Source organism: Rhinolophus sinicus, chromosome 17 (assembly GCF_057876585.1).
Source record: "Rhinolophus sinicus isolate RSI-liver-muscle chromosome 17, RSI-T2T, whole genome shotgun sequence".
Classification (NCBI taxonomy): Eukaryota; Metazoa; Chordata; class Mammalia; order Chiroptera; family Rhinolophidae; genus Rhinolophus; species Rhinolophus sinicus.
The window spans coordinates 162,921,311-162,944,346 of record NC_142517.1 but is presented as its reverse complement, the minus strand read 5'-3'; the positions used below and the strand labels follow the sequence as shown (position 1 = coordinate 162,944,346).

The following is a 23,036-nucleotide window of genomic DNA, read 5'->3' as shown; positions in this document are numbered from 1 at the left end:
CTCCTCTTGTGCTTTTTTAATGAAATGAACCAACTTAGCAAAAATAATTAAAATCTCTAACAGCCAGTTAGGAAAACCCTTGTGTTAGGTCTACCTCAAAGGCCTTCTCTTAAAGAAAGTATTCTAAATCTCTTGCAGACAATGTAATGCATTCTTTAATTGATATGTAGACGCTTCTAAAAGACAAAATGACAAAAAAAAAAAAAATCTCTGAAAGGATCTTTGGCAAGCTAAGCAGGTAATTTTAATTTAAGCACTTAAAAGCAAGAGTCTTATAAAAGGCTAATAAAAAATTAAAGATATAAAAGGTACGTAAAACAAAAGACTTTAAGACCAATTGTTTTTTTATCCTTTCTCTCCCAGGAATAGCTATTGCCTGCTTATGTGTTGTAAGGGTTTGGCTAGCTTTCTGCTTGGCTTGGGACATCCAGGCGATTGGTTCTTCCTTATAACTATCAAAGGATATGACTCTGAAAGGTAGTAACCTTTGCACCCTTTAGGGTCCATGGAATTGTTTTACATTGTCAAAAATATTTACTGTTTGTCCACCTGAGACTTGACAAGTTATTTCAAAGAATTTAATGACTCTATGATCAGAAACTTGATAGAATTAAAAGTCTGATAGATTTTTTTTTTAAGGCCTCCTCAACAACTCTCCAGATCTTCCAGTGGATAATCAGGAATGTAAACAGTCCACAACGGCCTGTGACGGAGCAAACCGAAGAAAAAAAAGTTAAGAGAGGAGAACTTTTAAAAGCACCAGCAGCTGAAAAGTTTCCCTTTGCCTAAGCAGCCCCCCAGCTGCTTGTTTGTTTGTCAAAGACAAATACAAACCTTAAAACTCTTCTCTAAAACAGTAGAAGTCTTAGCCATCTAAACGATTAAACTTAACTTATAATGACTATTATAAATTAATGGGTTTTGTATTATTGTACCTGTTCTTTTAAGAAGAAAACTATCAGGTCTCTGGTTGTATCTGTCTGTGTATGTGTATGTATTTCTACCTCCAGAGGATATTACTAAAATTGGTTTGTAAAGAGCTGTTTAATTGACTTAAAGAAATTAAGCGCTTATACAAAATAAGAAACATAATAGAAACTAACCCAAATATTTTCAGGTTCTGAGAAAATATTTGCTATTGAAACTTTAAACAGACAATTCTTTAGAGTTATCAGTATTAAGTACAATATTTCTATTCTCCCTAGGCTTACAAATTTGTCAACAAGAAAAGTAACTTGGTATAATGAAATTTTCCTAAGTACTCTAAACCTAGTTGTTAAGAACTAATGAATTAAATAGATGTAGGTGGAATAAAAGGTTTTTTTGTGAAACTTTTTAGCAATAATTGTATATGTTATGGTATATGTACTTAAGAATAGTTTCTCCAAATCTTTTGGTGACTTGAAGCTTTCAAATTTTTTTATACTATTGGTATGTCTTAATAAGAGATTATAAAAGGAAAGCAAAGATTTTGTGTTTTATTGAAGCAATTTCCTGTGCTCTTTATAAAATTTTTGATTACTTAGATAAATTGAGTCTTCTTAATAGTAAAGGAGCTAAATTTTGCTGATAAGCGTTTAACTTTCTGTATTTGCCTGCATACAGTCTTTGTCACCATGGTTAGATGGATAACTAAACATCGTTTCACAGTGACCTATGATCCTATTTGACCAAGTGTTTTAAAACTTTTCATATATATATATATTTTTTTTTTTTTCACAAACTTCCCCAAATTAAAAAATTAGAGTTTTCTCTTAACCTGAATATTGTTTTGGGGTTTTAAAAAAGGATTCCTGAAACATTTCAAAGGCTCTCTCTCTCTAAAAGGGGAAATTAAATTAATTAGGCTTATTTAATATGCTAAAATTACATGGGAAGCATTGTCAAATAAGAAATAATAATTATGTTGTATTTCTATGCATATATTATTATTAAAATAAATATTCTAAAATTATATAAATTTCTAAGAATCTAAAATGTTTTGATATGTTTTCATTTGTAATTCTAGTTGTTATCTTAAAATGTGTGTTGCAGAGAAAAACAAATTTCTTTGTCAAGTGCATTGTATCAGATCTTCAACCATGTCATTTTAAGTAGTTGTCATTTACAGAGAGTCATTATCTTACTCTGATGCTTTTAGAAATATGTTTCATCTTCTGAGGGATTTATGGAGTGGACTCTGACACTTACTCTAAAATACAGGTTTCTGATAAACTTTCAGACTATACCATAAAACCGGGTGAGGATTTGCAGAACTGTAAGGAAAAACAGGATTCATAAAACTGTTAACAAAAAGATTAACAAGAATTAATAATATGGGACTGTATGAACTGATGAGGATGATTGCAATTTTTATGACTTCTTATTTGAAATATCACTGGTTCTTTTGATCTTCATTTTCCAGATATAAGAAAATTTTTTCTCCTATGACATACAGCAATTTGGTAAATTATATTTTTGAAAGCAGAATTGAAACATTTATCTTTTTCTTCTTACCTGATCCCTCCAGAATTTGGAAACCCTTAGTGAGTATTCCTATTTTCATGGCTGTGTGATTATTTATGTGAGTTCAATAATAATCTGTTCTCCTTGCAACAGGACACAATTGAAAACACTGGTTCCATTACTAAGGTTTTGAGTGGAATGTCATGTTCGAGAAAGACATGCACAGACTCAGACATGACCAGATAGCTTTAAGGAACAATGATTGACTTACGGAAACTTCCTTGGGAAAATTGGCCAGGTACCTTGCTTTCAGGGTTCCCAGCTGCCCTACAAAATGAATGGAAACGATTTGATATAAACTTCAGAGAAATTGCCACAATAGCTCATGCTTAGACAGTCTTTGTGCCTGATGTTGTATAAGCCATTTGGAAAATATACCTCAACAACTGATGACACCATCAGAGACATTTCAAACTTTGACACTGACATTTACAATTCTTAAGATCTGCCCCTTTTGGTAAACAGGAGCTTTCACTTTTTGAAATAATTACAGGTCGACCTCTGCATTTAGCTTTACCTATTTTGATATCCAATTAAATTACAGAAATGAAGAAATTAAACACCACAATTTACAACTAGGTGATTACATATACTAGAAAAGACACCTTCAGAAGTACTCTTTGACCAAGATGGAAAGGACCATATTAGGTACTCTTAACTAATCTATGGGCTGGCAAATTTACAGGTGTTGACTCTTGGATTCATGCTTGCCATTTAATGAAAGTTCCTGCACCCAATTGGACTGCTTAATCAAAAGAGGGTTTGAAATTTAAAATCAGTAGGGAGTGAATCAGACAGTCTCTGTCGTGGACAGCTAACCCAAGATTCTGGACCAGGTTAGTTAGCATAAACTAAACCTTTATTTTTTGTTTTTTCTTATTTTAGTTCCTGCCTATCTCACAAATAATATGAGACTAAGCACTCACTGTAAGAGTTATTGTTTGCTTTTTCCCCTTAACTTCTGCCTGGAAAGATAACTCACCAATGGACATGATCTTTAAGCCTACTTCACAGGTCAAAACATGCAACTCGCTGCACACATTGTTAAGGGTATCCAATGCCTGAGGATGTCAACCCCAGCAAAGGTCAGATTTGAAAGAATACTTTTTCCTTGGGCAGATGTTGCAGTGAATGAATATATGATTAGGAACTTATCAAAACCTTAGAAGAAACTGCTGGATCTACCACAAAAGCAATAGCTGCCCAAGAAAAAAATCGTTAGATTCCCTGCACAAGTTGTATTAAACAATAGAATTACTCTTGACCATGTCCTGGGCGAACAACATGGGTTTTGCTCTATTGTTACTATGTCTTGTTGCACTTGGATAAAACACCTCTGGTGAAGTAAAGATGGAACTAGATAAAATCTGAGCACAAACCAAATGATTAAATACAGTGCTTACTGACACCATAGTTCTTTGATATCTTTAGCTGGCTGCCCTCAAGTATTCTCCAAAATGGACTTACCATTTTGTTATTATAGAAATGTTTGCTGTTATAAAACTTTGTTATGCAGAGCTTGATGTTATAAAGATACCATTCAGATGATGGTTGCTCAAGATTTTGAGATGATTAATAAGGCCCATGAGACTTCATATGAGAAACCTCAAGAAACCACGGGAGACGTTTGTCCTTAAAAGAACATGACGGTCAAGCCTTCCTCTGTTCTGGCATCCTTGTTGCTCGAATGTGGCCCAAGGCTCCATAGAAAACAATTTTCCGTCCTACATAGGACATCACATACCAGAAATGAGACTTCCCAGCAATGGAGGACCAACTAATCAGTGTTGATTTCCAATGGTTGATCAGAGATGCTTGCAAAAAGAGAACTTGATCAAAAGGGAGAAATGTGAAAATAATATAAATGGATCCACCTCAAAATGGAGTCACAGGTGCCACCCCAGAGAAACTGCCTTGAACACCTTATTCTCAAATCTTTGGAATGTTTAAACTGGGCAAAATAACTTTTAGACTAGGCCAAACCAACATTGCATTCCAAACAACAGTTTGCAAAGCTAACAAGAAAGCAGAGATTCTGACTACCAGACTGAAAATTAAAGATCCTTTAGAATTAGCACCACCACTAGAGCTAAAGAATAACTCAGACTATTTACACCAATTGAAATTCTTTCCTTAACTTATCAATACCAATAGAAATTCCTTCCTTCTATTCAGGTAATTATTCCCCTTGCCTTTCTCATAAACACCCTCGTGGAAACACTATTTGGGCTTCTGCCTGAATCAGTGCTTCCCAAATAGCTATTCTTTTGGATCTCAAATAAATGCTTTTGCCTCTTACTTTGGTCTTTTATGTTTAGGTTAACAGTGGGTTCTACTCTATTTTAAAATTCATTTTTAAAAAATGAATTTGAATTTAAGGTGCCTCAAAGCTGGACCCTCTCTTTCGAGAACATAGGAGAAGGCAGGCAATAGGAAAGCTTTCCCTCCTGGTGGGGGAGGGGAGCCCAAACAGCAGGATGCTGGAGAGGATGCAATCTTTGGGGGAAAGGGCCATTGGTTGGCCACCCCTCCCAGTTACCCTCTCCTCTGCAAAAGCCACTGTGTCCCCTCACTCGCAGGGGTTGGGGACCTGGCAACACACACGCCCCAGCCTCCTACTCACCCCAGGCCTACCACGCTCCCCTTGGGGGAACCTGAGGCTATGGGACGCTGAACTTTTAGAGTCAAACTGGGCAGGCGTGGCGCCCAGAGGAGAGGGCCAAAGGCCGGCAGCGGCCTCGTGGCGCGTCCACATGTGGCGGGGCCGTAGGGGGGTGGCGATCGGGAGCCGAGGGGGAGGGTTTACATCTCCGCGAAGTTCCCGGATGGTCGCTGCCTCCCGGCGCTGAGCGCTTTTCCTGCCCGGCCGGCTCAGCCCTACGGACGACGGAGAAGTTTCCCCGAAAAAAATGCCTGGCGCGCCGCGGGGCCCTGGAGCCGCCCAGAGCCGCTGCGCGGTAAGGGACATGAGGCAGCCGCCACCGGGTACCGGGGTCTCAAGGTAGCTCCCGTGGAGACCCCCGTGACTGCCGGGGACGCCAGGGAAGCGACTGGGCTCGGAAGCGCGGCTTGGCACCGGGTGGGCGCGCGGCGGGTGATGCGGGCGGGGCAGCCGGGGAGCTGCGTCCGCTGCGGGCGGTGGGCGCGGGCGCCGGGCCTCGGGAGGGGCGCGACTCCGGGCCCCGCGGCCCGCGCGTCCTGCCCGCCCGGCCGATGGGGAGGGGAGGAAGGGGCGGTGGACAGCGGGGCTCCGGACGCGGGCGCCTCCCGGGCTGGGCGCGTTCCTGGACTCCGCCGTCCCTGCGGCTGCTCGGGGGGGTCGGGACCCGCTCGTGCGGTAGTTAACCGCGACAGGGGCTTAGTGGGGATGCGTTGGGGACGCATCTACACCCCCAGTTCGGGCGATGGGCACTTTACGGGCATCCCCGGGGCTAATTCATGCCATAGAACCGCCTTGCTTTCTTCGCTGAGGAATCCTGCCCATCCCGCAACTTGGTTTTCCCAACTATCCTCCCGCCGGGTGCCTCCAGATTGCTGCTCGCTCCGTAATTGGTGTAGACGTGCGACTTATATGTATGCGTTGCCTTTAGAGGCACTAGTAACTGTTTGGGTCAGCGCTTTTCCTCCGGGCCTCTCCCGAACTTTCCGGACAGCTTCACTTCAATCTCACCCCCCCCCCCGCCCCCGCTACCTTTTGCTATTAGCATATTTTTCACTTAAAAAGACCAGTTAAAGAAAGTTGCAAGCGTAAGAGAAACCAGCTGACCCAGTCGGGTGGACCCAAATCTTCAGCTGGTGGTTAGATTTTGAACTACTTGAGATTAACAAAAGGTGTGTCTGTGTAAGGACCTCAGTCAGCCTGGCTGGATCTTCTGGTCCTGCTGAATCCCGGAGATCTATTCCTTCCTGGGCTGCGGGCTTTTGGCCTTACCTCAGTTCTCCGGGAAGCCTCTCAAATTCTCAGCAGTAATTGGGTGGACTCCGTGTCTTTTTCTGAAAATTGTGTGTCACTGTTGTCCGCTGGGTCGTCACTGGATCCCACCCCCAATCGCTGGCCGCCTGTAACCCCAGACTCCAGGCAATGCAGCCGCTGAGCCCCTGGGCCCGTCCCGGGTGGGCTTTCTTTTGCTAGTTTCCAAAGGCAATTTCAAAACAATACTGTAGCTTCATTCTGAGTCATTAATATATTTTTCCTTCTCAAAAATTCCCTTTTCTATAACGAATAAAATAACTTCAAGAAATTTTCTATTTCTCTTTTTATAAATCACCTTTTGACTTTTTGAGGTGAGAGAACCCCACATAGACCTTCACCATTTTTCATCTTAATCCCTCTTTACAATGCTTGAAACACCGCCTTCTATTCTTGCTATGTATCTTTACCTGCCGGTCATCCCCACAAGGTTGAGTTTCTCAAGGACCAAGTCCCCAGCCAACTGTAGAAGCCATTGACTACCTGTTGAATGGAAGTGTGCAGACTAAACTCTGCAGATATTATTAAAACATTTTAATGACATCATCTTTTTCCTTGGGATCTACCCAACCTCTGCCATCACTTTTGCTCCCTGAGAAGCATATAAACTGTTTTAGGTTTGTGTAATGTATAGAGCAAAGAGATTTATAAGCAAAATAAGATCAAATTCTGGGACATTTATAGACAATGAGATTACTTCATCTGGAGAGACTCGTACCTTTCATTTGTTTGTTCATTTCACAAAATAAGTATCTACTTTGTGTTCCACCACTTTCTGGTACCCTTAGTTATGTTATGCAACTTAAGCCTCACTTATCACATCCAAGAAATGGGGTTGATGATCTTTGCTCTTTCTTCATCAAACAGTGAGGATCAAGTGGGATAATGAGGTATGAAACGGCAAAAAGCAGCAGAGCGCAAGGCACTAGAGGGCCACCCAGACACCTTGCAGTGTGTAGCACCAAGACACAAGAGCGACAAAGAGCTCAGGTGGTGGGATGGGGGCAGTGAAGGAAAGGTGGTATGCTTTTACCTTTTATATTTATTGCCTCAGGTGCTCTAACCAGGGATGAGCCCCCTTTTGTGGAAAGTATTCATTACTGGGTCTGTGTCACTGTCTTTGATATTTCAGGGTGTTCCTAACTATAGTTGTAATTCTGGGAACATATGTGGTTTCTACAATGCACATCAGGAGAACAAAACTAAAGTGCCCTATAGCTGTTGCTGTAATGCCTTCTCTTTTAAGCATCTGATATTTGGGGTTCTATCTCCCAAAGCCATGGTATTCCTGAAGCCTTCCCTCCAATGAAGTCTACCAAATTCCTAATGATTTCCATGCAGAGGTCTTGCTGCCACTGTGTGCCAGCAATCCACAATGATGCCACAGTGCTGGAGGTTTGGTATGCTTGTATGCCTTGTGAATAGCCAGGACCAGACCCACATATGTGAATCAGGTCACAGTTGGAATCAAGCCAGATACTCGTTCAGCATTGAGGGTCCCTGCTAGGGGTCACTGCTGTGCCCTGTGCTAGTGGTAGAGGGGAAGACCTAGCTCAGAAAGAAATGGAGTTTGCCCCTGGCCGCTTACTCTCTGGTAGAAATGAGACTTGGTTTCAAACAGCAGGAATACAAAGCAGAAAGTAGTAAATAAGGTTAAAAAAGGTACAGATCAAACACACGGTATTTAGAGGAGAATGAAATTACTTCCACCTGGAGGGAGTTAGTCCTTCACTCACTTGTTGGTCCATTTTACAAGTATTTACTAAGTGTCTACTATGTGCTGGGCAGAGGAAGATTACTAGGCACAAGCTCATGGTGTTTCACCTTTACTGCTCCAATTGAGAAACAGTTCAGGTCCCGCCTCCCTGTGACAAATGAACACTTCCTTGCTGGGCCGGCCTCCTTGTATTGCTCAGCCCAACATTTGTCAATTGTTTCTCACGCTGTAAGGATTACGGGCCGGTCAACATAATTAACTCTGTCTCTTGTATGCTTTGAGTAATAAAAACTCTAGGCTCACCAAAGCCCCCAGAATACTTTGAATTAGTTGAGTAGTGCTATTCTGCCCATGCTTTATCTGGTATTGAAGTATGCTGGTCTTTGGCCATGGATGTGACTAGAGGCTTATAGGAGCCTGGGGTGAGGCCCAGGACTCTAGTTTGTGAAAGCCCCCCAGGTGGTGCAGAGGAGCTCCCACATGCAGAGTTCCCTAAAGGTTAAAGCAAGGACCAGGAATTTGGACAGATCTTGCTTCCAGTGCCAGCTCTGTCTTAAAAGTTCTGCCACCTCTGGTGCATTACCTTTAAAATCAGAGTGACCACCTCTACCTACAGGGTTGTTATGAGGGTGGGATGTAGTCGTGGATGTGAATCACTTAGCAGGTTACCTAGGACGGCTGCTTTTGTGTCCTCCTGTGGCCAGGAGGCAGGGAACTTTGATTCCTGAGAAGCACGCTCTCGTTATTACAGCCTTCAGATTAGTCATAAATAATTGACTTTGCTATTGCTCAAAGAAGACCATAGCTGAAATAAACAGGCGACACAGCTATCTACAATTTTCATTAGTTTAGAAGCTTCAGTAAATAAACATGGTTCATATTGTGAAAACATACTGCTATGGTGTTATACAAATTAACATTTTAGCATTGCTTACTATGGATATATTTTTTCTCACCTAATAAGCCGTCTTTTCAGTGGAACTCAATTTCTTCTTTTTAATTTTCTTTTATCTGTTAGTTATATTAAGTGAATCGGGTTTTCAAAACTTTCTATGATTTGACGCAAGATTTTAAAAATCTCCCTTTCTTTCCTTCTTTCTTCCACTCTCCCTCTCTTTCCCATCCTTTCTTCCTTTAACATTATCACTTACTACCTGTCATTTAATTGAATCATTTCATAGTCATACAACCCTGTGAGGTAGGTTCTGCTCATAAATGTGGAACCTGAGGCTGAGAGAAGTTAGGTCATGGCCCAAGGCCACATAGCTAATGACAGAGCTAGTATTCAAACCTGGGGCAGTCTCATTCCAAACTCTGCACTTACAACCCTTAACTTCACCTTCAGCGGTATTGTATATTACTTTTCATGTAGTGGGCTCTTTTCCGTTCCTGTCTGTATGCCTTTGCATTGCCATTTCTTCTCTCCACACTAAGTGTCTCTCCACACACTTCTCTTCACTTGATGTTGAATCCTATAGATTCTTCAAATTGGCCACACATACTTGTTGAGAAGAAACATAATACGACTTTGCTAGTATTCAACAAAAGAAGACTATGGCTAAAATAAACAAGAGATACAGTCATCTACAGATTTCACGTTAGTAGCTCTGATCAACATGGTTCACATTGTAAAAACAAGCTTCTTAAGAAGAGCCAAAATACTCTCTTCTCCATGAGCTGATTCCTGCCTCTTCTAGTAAATTCCTGTAGCTGTTTGGGCCCCACCTGTGGCTTAGAATCCATTCTATACTGTATTGGAATCACTTGTATGTGTCTCTTCTCCCTCATTAGTTTATCAACTTTCTCACAGTGATAACAACAAAAAAGCATTTATATATTCTCTCAAAAATAGTAGGTTCTTGTATATTAGGTTCTCAATTAATGTTTGTTGAATGACAGTTTACTTCTGCCACTCTGATTTGAGATGAGTGAATTTTTCACAAAAGCAAGGTAAATCTTGATGTTTTATAGGAGAATGCCTGGTTTGTGAAGATGCTAGGAAACAAATTTAATCCTAAGAGTGGTCCTTCACCATGATTGATATGTATAATATGACATTACTTTTTATTCATATATATAATTAGCTTTAAATACTGTTTACTTTTATGTCTTCCGAAGTGAACAATAGCAATATTCTTAAGTAATTAAAGAATGGGATTTTGAGTTCTTGTGGGAAGGGTGGGAATTATTGTAGAACCTAAGAAGTGACATTTCCTGGTCTAATACCTGTATCTGGTTCATTTCCACATAAAGGAGGGTTGGGACTCTCCCACCCATGGATTTTCCAGTTTTTTCTTTGGACTAAGAGGTAATATACAACCTGAAAAAGAAGTGTAAGCAAAATTGAAGGACACTAGCTTCCTCTCAAACTGCCAGACTCCTTTGTGTTGGGGGGATAAATAGTTCTCTCAAGTAAGACGTGTCTGTAGGAAAAAGGAAATGGTGAATAAGATGAAAAATTCAGAGCCAAATAGTTTCCTGGGACAGTGGAATCCTTTACAACTTAAAATAATAAAAGCTTTTATTTTGATATATTTTCTATTTTTCTTACGTAGGCAACACAAAGTACTACATTTAAATACATATCTATATAGGAGTATGCTGACATTACTTAAATACATATTACATTCTTTCAGTACATATACTTTTTCTCTCATAAGCAACACTTGATTACTTTAAATATATGTAATGTGTACACCTTACCTCATTATAACGGCTAAACACAGTTGGTTACATTTTCCTATTCTCCCCCTTCCACTCCACCACATCGCACATATTTGATACTGTGTTGTATGGATATTGTTTGCATTTTGCTTGTTTTACATTTTGTAGTATTTCTTGGACATACTGGTACTGTATTCGTAACAGCTGTATAGCATTCTCCTATAGGGATGTATTAGGTTGGTGCAAAAGTAAATGCAGTTTAAAAGGTTAAAAATAATTGCGAAAAACCACAATTACTTTTGCACCAACCATATGTGTGTGTATATATACGTGTATGTATATATATATACACACATACATATATATATGTATATATATACATATACACCGTGTTTCCCCGAAAATAAGACTAGCTGGATAATCAGCTCTAATGCGTCTTTTGGAGCAAAAATTAATATAAGACCCGGTCTTATTTTACTATAATATAAGACCAGGTATAATATAATGTAATATAATATAATATAATATAATATATAATACCAGGTCTTATATTAATTTTTGCTCCAAAAGGTGCATTAGAGCTGATTGTCCGGCTAGGTCTTATTTTCAGGGAGACCTGGTATATACACACAAAGTGTGATCAAACAATATGGTGAATGTTCAATTAAAAAAATGCATTACAGTAAAAGACACAGTGCGATTAATCCCCCTCAAAATACTCCCCCTCGCTTCGAACACACTTATCCCATCATTCTTGCCACTTTCTGAAGCAGTTCTGGAAGTCTTCTTTCGTGAGTGTCTTCAGTTGTGCTGTGGTAGCTGCCTTAATGTCTGGAATCAATTCAAAACATTTACCTTTCATGGTCATTTTGACTTTGTGGAAGAGCCAGAGGTCGCACTGTGTCAGATCTGGTGAATAAGGTGGATGAGGACACACTGCAATGTTTTTATTTGACAGAAATTGCCGTGTATCAGAAGTGATATGGGACACGGAGCGTTGTCATGACGGAGAATGAAGTAAAGACCCGAAAGAGGACTTCCAGAACTGCTTCCGAAAGTGGCAAGAACGATGGGATAACTGTGTTTGAAGCGAGGGGGAGTATTTTCAGGGGGATTAATGGCCATGTGTCTTTTACTGTAATAATTTATTTAAACACTGTATCTTTTGATCAGACCTCATGTATGTGACTGGTGCGTTATTGATTGTCCACTGTTACCCATTAGAGTTTGTGCTGCCATTTCAATGACCACTAGCTCGCCTGTTAGCCCAAACAATCAATCTGTTGAGTCAAGTCAAACAACCAACCAATTCCGTGACAGAATAAATATGGTCATTTCGTTGACATGTACAAACCAAATGGGCAGTTGGTTGAATTTCTTGCTTTTCTACAACTTGCTTGTCTCCCTAGCCTACTTCTGAAATCTCCCAAGCATTCTTCTGTAGACATCTGCAGATTTTATCTATTGCCTAAAGAACTGAAGACTGGGAGGGACCAAGAGAGAAACCTGTCCATGTCTTAGACTAATGCAATGTTGAAATGTTGAACATGTTATCAAGTAATGTTTCAGGAAACCCTAAGACTCCCCCCACGACCCAACCTCAACAGAATAGATGTTTGAAAGTAGAGAACATTCAGACCTTGAGAAAACATGTACCGTAGCTTTTTTTTTTCTTTCTGAAAATGTAAACAGTGAGATCAGTGTCTTAACCACAGTAGTCTTGTGTTACGGGGATGGATATTTAAATAATGGAGACAGTCAGATCTGCCTAAGATAGAAAGAAATGGGCTGTTTTGAACAGGCCCATATCACGTAAGCAGCACATGTGAGTGTGGGGGAGGGACTTCAGGAAAGGACCTTGGTGATGGATTGAGAGAGAAGTGGGTGGGAAGGGAGACTAATCTGGTTATCTTTCCCAGGTCCCAGAAGGCAGGTTGAGGGACACTAAGACAAGTTTTCATATAGTACTGAAATTTCTAATTCGATTTTTGAGGGCTTAGAAAAAGGCGAAGTAGTTGAAGGCCTTTTAAAACCTTTTTAAAAGTAGTAAAGCAATTTGCTTAAGCAGTGCCTATTCTTATCTATTACAGCTAGAATTTGATTGTCATGCATGGTTTAAGAAGTAACCCAAAGAGTCAGTTTAAATAGTCTCAGGTTTTGTGAGTAAAATTCCACACTGTTCTTCCCCCTGACGTTATAGCACTGTTTTAAAAAAAAATTTTGTTTTTCAAAGCCTCACCTTTTGTTTGAGACAAATTTAAAATTGTATGGAGCCATACAACCATGTTTGAATGTTGCTATTCCTGGAAATAAGCTGGATAGAGAGAAAATGAAAAAAAAAAAAAAGGGAACTTACTTGAGTGATATTTTATAAGATGTTGGAGCTAGAATCTTATTAATTAAACATCATAAATTTTTCCTCTTCATTTTCCCTTTTTTGATGAGAAATTGGTAGAAGGAAAAGAAAACAAATGTCTCAGTTGATTAAAGGACTGTGTGGGGGGTATTATGGTATTATTTTAACCATAAAACTCCTTTCTGTACAGAATTTTTATATACACCATCTCTACTTTGCTATGATGAAACAGCGTTTTTCTTAGAGTTAGGAAGAGGTTTTTGTTCACTGCCAGGCCAGCTGCTCAGTCTTTGTGATCCAGTCTTTGCTTCCTTGTTTTTGCTGAACATGTGACTCTACACTTTTTAAAAACGAAATTGTGGTTCTTATTTTGTTCAGATTATAAAAGTATATGGTTGATATAAATAAGAAAAAAAAGTGTATAAAGAAAGTTAATAATTTTTCTCCTCTCTCAAATTCTAACCCCTGAAGATAATCAATATTGTCAGTTTAGGATATTTCTCAACTTTCTCTTTGCTTATGTAACTGTATACAAATATATATGCACATTTATAGTTTTTCTATTAAAAATAGAAACATGTACATATCAGGCTACAAGAGTTTTTTATTGAGATATAATTGACATATAACATTGTAAGTTTAAAGTGTACAATGTGTTGATTTGATACCCTTATATATTGCAATGTGGTCACCACCATAGCATTAGCTGGCACCTCCATCCTGTCATAGAATTGTCATTTCTCTTTTGTGGTGAGAACATTTAAGATCTAGCCTCTTAGCAACTGTCACGTATATAATACAATATAGTATTGTGGACTATAACCACAGTGCTCTGCATTACATCCCTAGAACTTACTCATCTTCTAGATGCAAGTTTATGCCCTTTCACCAACATCTCTCCAACTCCCCTACTCCCCAACCCTTGGAAACCACCATTCTGCTCTGTTTCTACAAGTTGAACTTTTTCAGATTCCATGTATAAGTGAGATCATACAGTATTTGTCTTTCTCTGTCTGATTTATTTCACTTAGCATTATACCCTCAAGATCCATCCATGTTGTCACAAATGGCAGGATTTCCTGTTTTCTCTTGGCTGTATATATAACACACCTTCTTTATTCATTCATCTGTTGATGGACACTTGCGTTGTTTCCACTTGCGTTGGCTATTGTGAATAATGCTGCAATAAACATCAGGCTGCAGATACCTTTTTGATATCTACAAGATTGTTTTAACATAACAAAACATCATAGGATGTCCTCTCCTAATTAAACTCATTTATATCACAGCGTTTAATTCACCAAATTGTTTCAAGTTCTGTGCTACTAGAGCAGTTCTCTGAATATCCTTGTGTGTAAGTTTGACCATGCTGACATACAGAAGCTTTTATTTCTGTCTGAGTCCCCAAAGTGGTATTACTTTACAAAAATTGTAGTAATTCTTAGGTGCACGAACACGATTTGAAAATATCTGTTTCCCCACATCCTTGCCAGCATAGTTCATTTTAGAAGTATAAACTTTCTAATCTCTTTTTCCTGTTTTGTTTCAAATTATTTCTTTAGGGAGCACTTGTCACTATCTACCTTTTAAAAAAAAAAATCTATTCATTTCAATTATTCATGCCCTGTCTTTTCCTTAATTTTCTAGTGTATGTATGATTTGTCTTCTAGAACTGAAGAAGAAAAGCTTGAGCCTAAGCTCATTGAGCTTAATTATTCTGTAGTGAAATGAAACAAAACACTTGATTTCTATTTATTACAAAGTAAATATAGACCTTTCAGTCCTAATTTTTTCCTTCTAAAAGTATATTATTTAAGAAATGGTCTCAGGAAACATAAATGTTTTAATGAGAAAAACAGAGGCTTATAAAATACAAGGATGGGAAATTTTAAAGGACTTTTCAGCTTGCAAAGCTAGCTGGGTTTCCCTCTTGAATCCAAAAGTCTGAAGACAAAGGTTCTTTGAGAGCATTAGTTATAAGTTATGCTGAATTACATCAAGAGGAAAAAGTGAATCACAGCAGATAGGAATTCAAACCTGGAGCGTTGTTGAAAGCCCCTGCCCTTGTTGCGCCTGCTTGTTTTTCTGGGAGGTGAGACTAGATCCCATTTCTCCTGTCCTTGTAGCTGCTGAGTTCATTATGAAATTATTTGTATATAACTCCAGCAGTACATTGGCTAATCAGAAACAGCTGTACAACTGGATTCGTTTATATGAACAGAATAACTAAATCAATCAGCAAAATTTCTTGTGTTCGGGTAGGTCGGGCCAACACTGTGTAGCCCAGAATAATAACAGTGCTTTGTAACTAACCTGACCCAGATGGCAAAAAGATTGTGTCTGGGCAGCAGAGGTTGGAACTGAAAATTTAAAAACCCTGTGAGTCCTTGCTATCTGCCACAATAAAGTGTTACTCGATTTTTAATGTTAGTGTATTAAAGGCTAGGAAGTTTCATAAAGGGACGTCCTGTTCAAAAAAAGAACACAAGAGAGTTGTACCCCTAAAGGCTGGGTCTCCTGAATGAGGCTGAATTGTACAGATCAGCGTCTCCTGAAAGATAAGTTTGTACGTTCTGCCAAACTGCCAGGGCTGAAACAAGCCAAGGGCCTCACGCTAGGAAAATGTCACAGACTAAACGGGCAAACTGACATGTTTGAACAGAGGGAGAGATTCAGGAGAAGACACAAGTTCCCAAGTGAGACTCACGCTGAAGTTCTGACAAACATAGCCAGAGGAATTCTTCAGAATGCGTGTTCTTGTGCAGAACCCAAAGGTCCATGGAAGCTGGGTGAGTTAACCGAATACGGTCTTGTTCATATGGTCCTCACGGTCAGTCTTAGTAGGGACTTCAGTACTGTGAGATGGGAGGTCTGATGAGAACAGAAAATCTCTAGACCCCATGTGTGGCTCAGTCTTGAGGAAGCCTGAACTCTCTACCACTTAAAAACAGGTCATTCTCAAGGCCAGAACCACTGGCCCCAATTAGCCAGGGTCCTAAGGTTGGATTGGGTTCCAGGTGGTGTCTGGTTAGCCTGATGTGGAGCTCACCTTGGTAGGGAGCTGCATTTGGTTTTAGCCAGTGAGTGGCGTGGGGAGGGAAAATGGTGCCCAGGGGGAATTGGCACCTTTCCTCTTGCCTTGTACCATAGTTTTGGCATTGGAATTCGCAAACACTCACATCGTATCGGGGCCTCCATATGCTGATGCCTGAGGGCATGTGGCCCCTCTACCTACCTTCATTTTCACTCTGTCCCTGCTTTTGGATGTTCATCAATCCTCAGAGATAGTGTAGACTCTTGAAAATTAAGTCACTTCCAGGTGAAGACCTGATACCAACTTGCTCCTTTGCTTAATTCCTTTTGCATTGAACCGTCTACTGAAGGTAGAGTGGTGAAGTGAAAAGAGCAATAGTCTAGCAGTTCAACACCGGTGTTCTAATCCCAGCTATGTGGTCATATGACCCTGACAACAATAAAACACTATGCGAAACTAGAGCAATCCGTAAGAATGGGGGGAAGATTGAGGCGAGGATGTTTGCGATGCCTGTAATGGGACATATGTGACATCTCCAAATAAGGCATTGTTTAAACAGTGTAACTGTCAACATTGTAACGTATCAGTCAGAAATTTGATGAGTCTGAAGTGTTACTTTGTCCATTTTTGACTAAGTATTTGGTAAATAAGGGAGAAAGATGTCTGTCACATTTCTCATTTAGCTAAAATAGTATATGTGTTTTATGTGTAATACATAAATATCAAATTATATTTCAGCAAACTCATCAAGTTTTCAATTTATACTTGAATCTCATTGTATACTTACTGAAGAAAGAACATTAACCATTACCCTGAGATTTTCTTTGTCATGTTATTTGTGGGAATGGGATATGAGCCAGATGAGTCCAGATCTTATTTTGCCTGCGGATCTTGTTTTACTTACATGCAATGAAAATCACACTGCTTATATGCACCCTTATTCTGCACTAGTGCTCACATGATCACACCTGAAACCACCTGTCCTCACCACCTACCACACGCAGACACATGTGTGGGCACACACACGTGCACACATACAGCATTGGCTAACCCCTTTTAAAGAGCTCTGCAGATATAACCAGGAAGTACCAATTCCACACTCCACTGGGAAAATACATGTATTGCATCAGCCTTTGCAGCTTCTCAGAAGGCAGAGGTCGTTGCTCACTAAAATACTCTGTGTACCGTCTCAGACAAAACACCACATGCAGGTGACTGTAAGTGCGTGCTTTGGAAAATGTTCAGTATGATGGTGGTGATTCCTGGGAGTGGATAAAAATACCTAATGGGGCTTTGCCTTGGGAGTTCTACCATAACCATTGATTGGTGGTTGTGACCATTGCTGGTTGAGTCTCTTGTTTATATTTCTTACTCCTGGTCTGAGGAACAATACCTTGCTGTTTTGGTTCAGAGTCAGACCATTTTGGACGGCATCCAAGAAACTGCCTTGCTCTTGCTTCTCAAGATTGGTGCTAACATTCCAGGGCTTCCAGTTGTGCATAGAAAGAACCTGGACCAACACACTGATAAATGGTGCCCCTGTGAACTTTCTGCTTTACAGATAAGTGAGACAAACTTGTCTGCCAGGGAAGCTGAACAGTAAGACTGGTGCCTGAGAGAGCCCAATGACCATTTGTAAATAAGGAGAAAATGCTTTCTGAGTTCCAACCCAGACACTGAAGAGAGGATGGAGCCCTAGTAGAAAAATCCCCTCAACTCCCCTTCAGCTCTGGCCCCATAAACACAGAGGGGGCGAGAAAAGGGAGGAAGTCCCTGGTGATGGAGAGAGTGCAGAGGTCAGTAGTGAGAGCAGGGGAAAGGAGCTGGTGGTCCTGAGCTGCAGGGAGAAGCTCCAGCAGTGGGAGGGGAGGCAGGAGTGACGGGCCTGGGGTCCTAAACTTCCTCTGCTGAGGTAAGAAGCTCCTGGCCTAATGAGGTTCCTGGGTGGGGGCCCTACAAGTGCAGGGGAACTTGGGGAGGTGGCGTAAGCTGTGGTCTGCCCTTAGAAAGAACTCATTAGGAGACAGAAATAAGAGCATGCCCGCTCTTCTCTGGCTTACTCACAGAAGTCAGGATGAAGTATTCCTCCTCAGGTGTCCAGTAATCATTCTTGGACACGTAATAATAATAGTACACCTAACATAGATATTGCATACTATGTACCAGGTAACGTTCTAAATGTTCTAAATTAACTCCTGGGATCCATATAGCAACCCTATGAGCAGGCAATAGTATCTTCATTTTACAAATGAGGAATTTGGGGTAGTCTCCTTGCCCACGTTCATACAGCTAACATGACAGAGTTGAGATTCAGTCCAGACCAGGTGGCTCCAGAGCCCACTCTGAACGCTGATGCGCCCCTACCTCTCCAGGAAGGGCCATTCAGTTGTAAAGAACCTAGGTGGCCCCAGCGTTCTTCAGGCAGATAGCTGACCACTGATACAGTGTTGTGGGAAGTAACCGAGAGTTTCTCTTCCTCTTCTCCTGCGTGCTTCTCAGTTAGGGTCACCAACCCCCTGAGAAAAGGACGGCCAGAAACAATGACGACCAGCTGCTGGTCATCAGCAGACAGGCCTGCTCGTTGTATCCAATCACCCACTTGAACACCTGACACCCTTAGACATACACGCTAAGTGACCCCCTAAGACTTCAGCGGTGGCTAATGAGGAAGAAAATCTTCCTAGAGTGTCACAAATGCTGCCTGACGAAGACTGGTGTCAGTGACTAGCATCACATTATGTTCTCAAGAATAAATGAATAACTTTAAGCTACATTCAGCTAGTGGGGAAAGACTAAACCACTCAACTATAACATGTAGAACCTTTCATAAAATCCCAGAACAGTTGAGCTGGGGAGTCAAGTGAAAATGGAAATACTTCTGCCTGACCCCCATTTCACAGGTGACGAAACAGAATCCACAGAAGTTGGATGACATTCCCAAGGCCAGTGGCTATTTGGTAACAGAGTTAAGAGCCCGGGCCTGCTGAGTTCCAGTTCTCTTTCCTCTGCTTGAGATTGCATAAAATGTTCTATAAATGCTTTTCTTGCTTAATTACAGATGAAACCTAGAGTGGTCTGTTTGTGTATGGGCAGGACCAGGTTAATATTGCCTTAACGATGTGAGACAGGCGGCTGGACACCTCCCCCCAGGGCACACACAGTGAGCCCAGGTGAGGAGAGGCCCGACCCAGCCGTGTTCACGTGGCCGCTGCCCCGGGGCAGCTCACAGTGCTGAGCCTCTGCCTTCTAGACAGTTCTGGGTAGGAGAGCCCAAGCCTATCCCCAGTACCCTCTGCTTGTTTTGGAGGTGAAGGAGTCAAACTAACTCGATTTATAGCATAATTTGGGGGCGGGGAAGAAAAGAGGGAAATGGTCACTTACTTTCCATAAAGAGAAAAGTTTCTCAAAACTGCTGCTGCTGAGATTAATCGTCAGGGAGCCCGGCCTCAGGCATCTTGGGGTCTAAGAGCCCTGCGAGCTGCAGGGCTCTTGCTGGACTGCTGGGATGAAGAAGGTGAAGCACTTCCTGGAAGAGGCCCAGGCGGCCAGAGGCCTCCCCTGGGAGCTCTGCTCCACCAGCCACCTGGGCAGGACTGCAGCTATGTGGGGTCAACACAAACATTTCTGCTGACGAGGCAACTACAGGTGACCTTGCACCTGCAGAACAATGATCTGGGGATCCCCACAGGCAACAAAGGAGAAGAATTCATCTCTCTATCAAATAAAAACAGAAACCTAGGGCTGGAAGGGCATCCAGAGCTGTTTGCCCCACCTCAGGGCTCTACTGCCTCAAAGTGGGCCCAAAGGGGGCTGCAAAGAATCACTGGCTGAGGCTGATTTCAGCCCTGGTCTTGTGTAATCCCACCACAGCAAGAGCATTTGGGGGGAATTGAAGCTGTGAGGGCAGAGAAGAGACTGGAGAGCCAGTCTCCACAACCCTGCAGAGACCTTGACCAGTACAAAGCCCCCTCCTTTGTGGACCACCAAGGGGTCGGGGGCGCTTTATTCCTTTCTGCCATTCATGCCCCACAGCCCCCAGGGTGATTTCTCTGCTGGCAGTTTGGCCATATTTTCAAGCCCAGGGAAGGACAAAATAAAAAAGCTCTCAGGAGAGCTGAAGGTAAAACAAAATCAACTCCGTTCTGAAGCCCAGATCTCTCTGGAAAGGTTTTCGGAAAGGTGCACTGCTCAGCGGCCCCATGGGGCCTTTCCGACCTCAAATCCGCAAGTCATTGTTCTTGGTCAGAGGGCAACAGCATCCCTTTGCTTTCCTGATGTGATCTGGAACCCTTCTAGAATTAAACAAGAAACCAGAGGCAGAGCTAGGATTCACATTTAAAAATTTCAAATTCCCATGTCTGTGGTCTCCCTGCCGTGTGCTTGACTAGCATGACAGTTTTGGTGACACATCCTACCTTCGAGTATGCTATGTTGGTGTCAGCCAGCCTCCTGCAATGCCTCCTTGGCACATGAGGCTATGGACTCATTGCTGCTCCTCCCTCCCCTAAGCTGGCTCGTAAGGAAAGTGACTGCCGGCTCTCCCTCTGAGTGGCCAGGGAGTACAGAGCATCCTGCTGTGGGCAAGCACCAACTGCAAGTGAAATTTAGGAACTCTCATGAAACCAATGACAGCCTGCTTGCTTAGAGGAACTAGCGGGCCACATCTGTGGTAACTACCCCTGTTGCCTAAGTCAACACACTGAGTTCCTCCTTGTTTTCCGATAAGTTACATGGGAAGGGCCCAGGGTGGAAGAACTGCACGAATAAACTTGGTCCTATATAGAGGAAGCTTGCACTGTGTAGATTCCGGGGTCTGGGAAAACAGGGAATGGTGGGTACCTTCACTTCTTTCCAGAGTCAAAATATTTTTAAGAGAGAAAGTTTAAATTTAAGAGGCTACAAGTAGTTTAGAGTTAAAAAAAAAGACACACAAAAAACCACGTTCAGAATAGAGCCCTTTTCCTACGCTTGAATGATAGAGGTGAAGGGGAGACAACATCTAGGCAATAATATTGGAAAAAGAATCTCTGTTGTGAGCAGTGAGGACACCATATAAAGAAGCGTTGCCTAAACCAGTGTTTTGAAATCTTTTTTGACCATGACCCACAGTAAGAAATATATTTTTCATTGAGATACAGTACAGATAGATAAATAATAGAAACAAAAATTTTATAAAGCAATTCCCCTTCTTACCAAATGCAATACATTTTCTACTATGTATTTTTAAAAAGGAACTGGTTGCAACCCACTAAATGGATTTGACTGCCAGAGAATAGGCAGCAACTTGCAGTTTGAAAATACTGATTTAAACAGAAATGTGTCAGGCATGTAGAAACCAGTCTCATTGTAGCTCTGGCAGATTTCTGCAGAAGGAGATCCAGTAACACAGGGTTCATGGTCCTAGAAGAGGTTTTCCTCATTCTTCCAATCACTGAAAGTTGGTGGGCAGTGATGGTGAGGACGATTAAGGAAGGGAAAAGAGGCGGTGGCTGGGGGATGGAGTAGGAGGCTGTTTTAATTTTGCTCATACAGAAAACATTTGAGTGTCCGTGTTCGTTGTCCTTGCTCGTATTGCAAGGGTGCTCATAGCTGAATGTGTAATAATGTGTAATAATACCATCCAATATGGTTTATAGTGAAATGGAAGTATAAATAGAATGATAGAAGCATAAGGAAGCATACACCTGAGGTCCTCTGAGTTCCCTAAAAGAAAGAAGCATGTTACAAGGTTATGTTCTTCAGTGTTACAACCCTAGTTCTCTGTCTCATATCCAAGTTTCAATAAATACTTATTGAAAGACCAGGTTACTTAATTAATACTTGCAATTAGACTAATAAGAATCCTAATTACCTGTGGTAATATTAATAAGATATTTTTGCAGGGGCACACACTCAATTCATAATGTAGCATAAGAAGGGACAAGACAAATTTGCAACAGAGCTCGGGTTACGTAGCGGAACTGCTAAACCCTGTCTGGGTTTCAGGTCCTCTGTAAAGCCAACCTTTAAAGAGTTGAGGTTTGTCTGGTTTGACTTGTAAGTGGGCCTTGGGACAAGTTGCTCTGGCTCTTTGCTTGGAGCTGAGAAGTCAGTGTGGTGTGGGGCGAGCTGGCCCTGGCCGAGCAGGGAACACGAGAGTGCGTTCTGACTTTCCACCCCTGCATGTCTGAAGCTGTGCTGTTCACCCACCCGGGTCAGGCAGTTCAAGGTGATGTGATTCAGGCTAAAGTCACCCAAGTTTTGGGTTGGGAGATTTCTGTAGAGAGGAGGGTGCTTGCAGACCACTCTCTCTTGGATCCTAAATAGTCTTTGTTTTAAGTTCTGGACCAACCCCGCACAAACAGGACATTAAGGCCGAGAAGTGGTCTGGGGCCATTGAGACCTGGCGTGGGTCCCTGGCAGAGAGTGAAAAGAGTCTCTTTGCTCCCCTGGACTGGGTTTCCTGTAAGTGTCTGGCCCCACGTACTGGCCTTCAGTACCTAGGCCTGTCGGTACAGGTCCCAACTTACCAACCTGCTGCTACACTAAGTTAGCTACAGGTCCTTCTTTCAAGCAATTCTGTGAGGGAGGTTTAGGGAGGGGGGGAGAGTAGGCAGAGAAGCAGGGATTTGCAGAGAGGAGAAGGAAAGACAACAGAAGACAATAGAGAAAAATACTTGAATAGGATGGTTTCCGTCCAAATGAGAAGGTCACGTCACTCGAACTTGTACTAAGAAGACACCCCTAAAAGTGGACACATTTAACCTCAAGTTGATTGTTACGCCTTTTAGACATTTGTTCAAGTTTTACA

At 41.6% G+C, this 23,036-nt stretch overlaps 1 protein-coding gene and 1 long non-coding RNA gene across 2 annotated transcripts in view; one reads left to right on the top strand and one right to left on the bottom strand.

The window, feature by feature from the left end:
• Positions 1-222: 222 nt before the first annotated feature.
• Positions 223-6,938, bottom strand: LOC148754873 (uncharacterized). The gene is made up of 3 exons (XR_016019874.1): positions 6,437-6,938; positions 2,717-2,772; positions 223-703 (listed from the first exon to the last, which is right to left on the bottom strand). It is a non-coding gene; the product is annotated as an uncharacterized LOC148754873 (long non-coding RNA).
• The window catches only part of WIPF1 (WAS/WASL interacting protein family member 1), a 110,573-nt gene continuing 92,856 nt past the window's right edge, over positions 5,320-23,036 (top strand). Inside the window, exon 1 of the mRNA XM_019727473.3 lies at positions 5,320-5,462. The gene's annotated coding sequence lies outside the window, so the exon portion shown is untranslated. The remainder of the gene's footprint in view (positions 5,463-23,036) is intronic.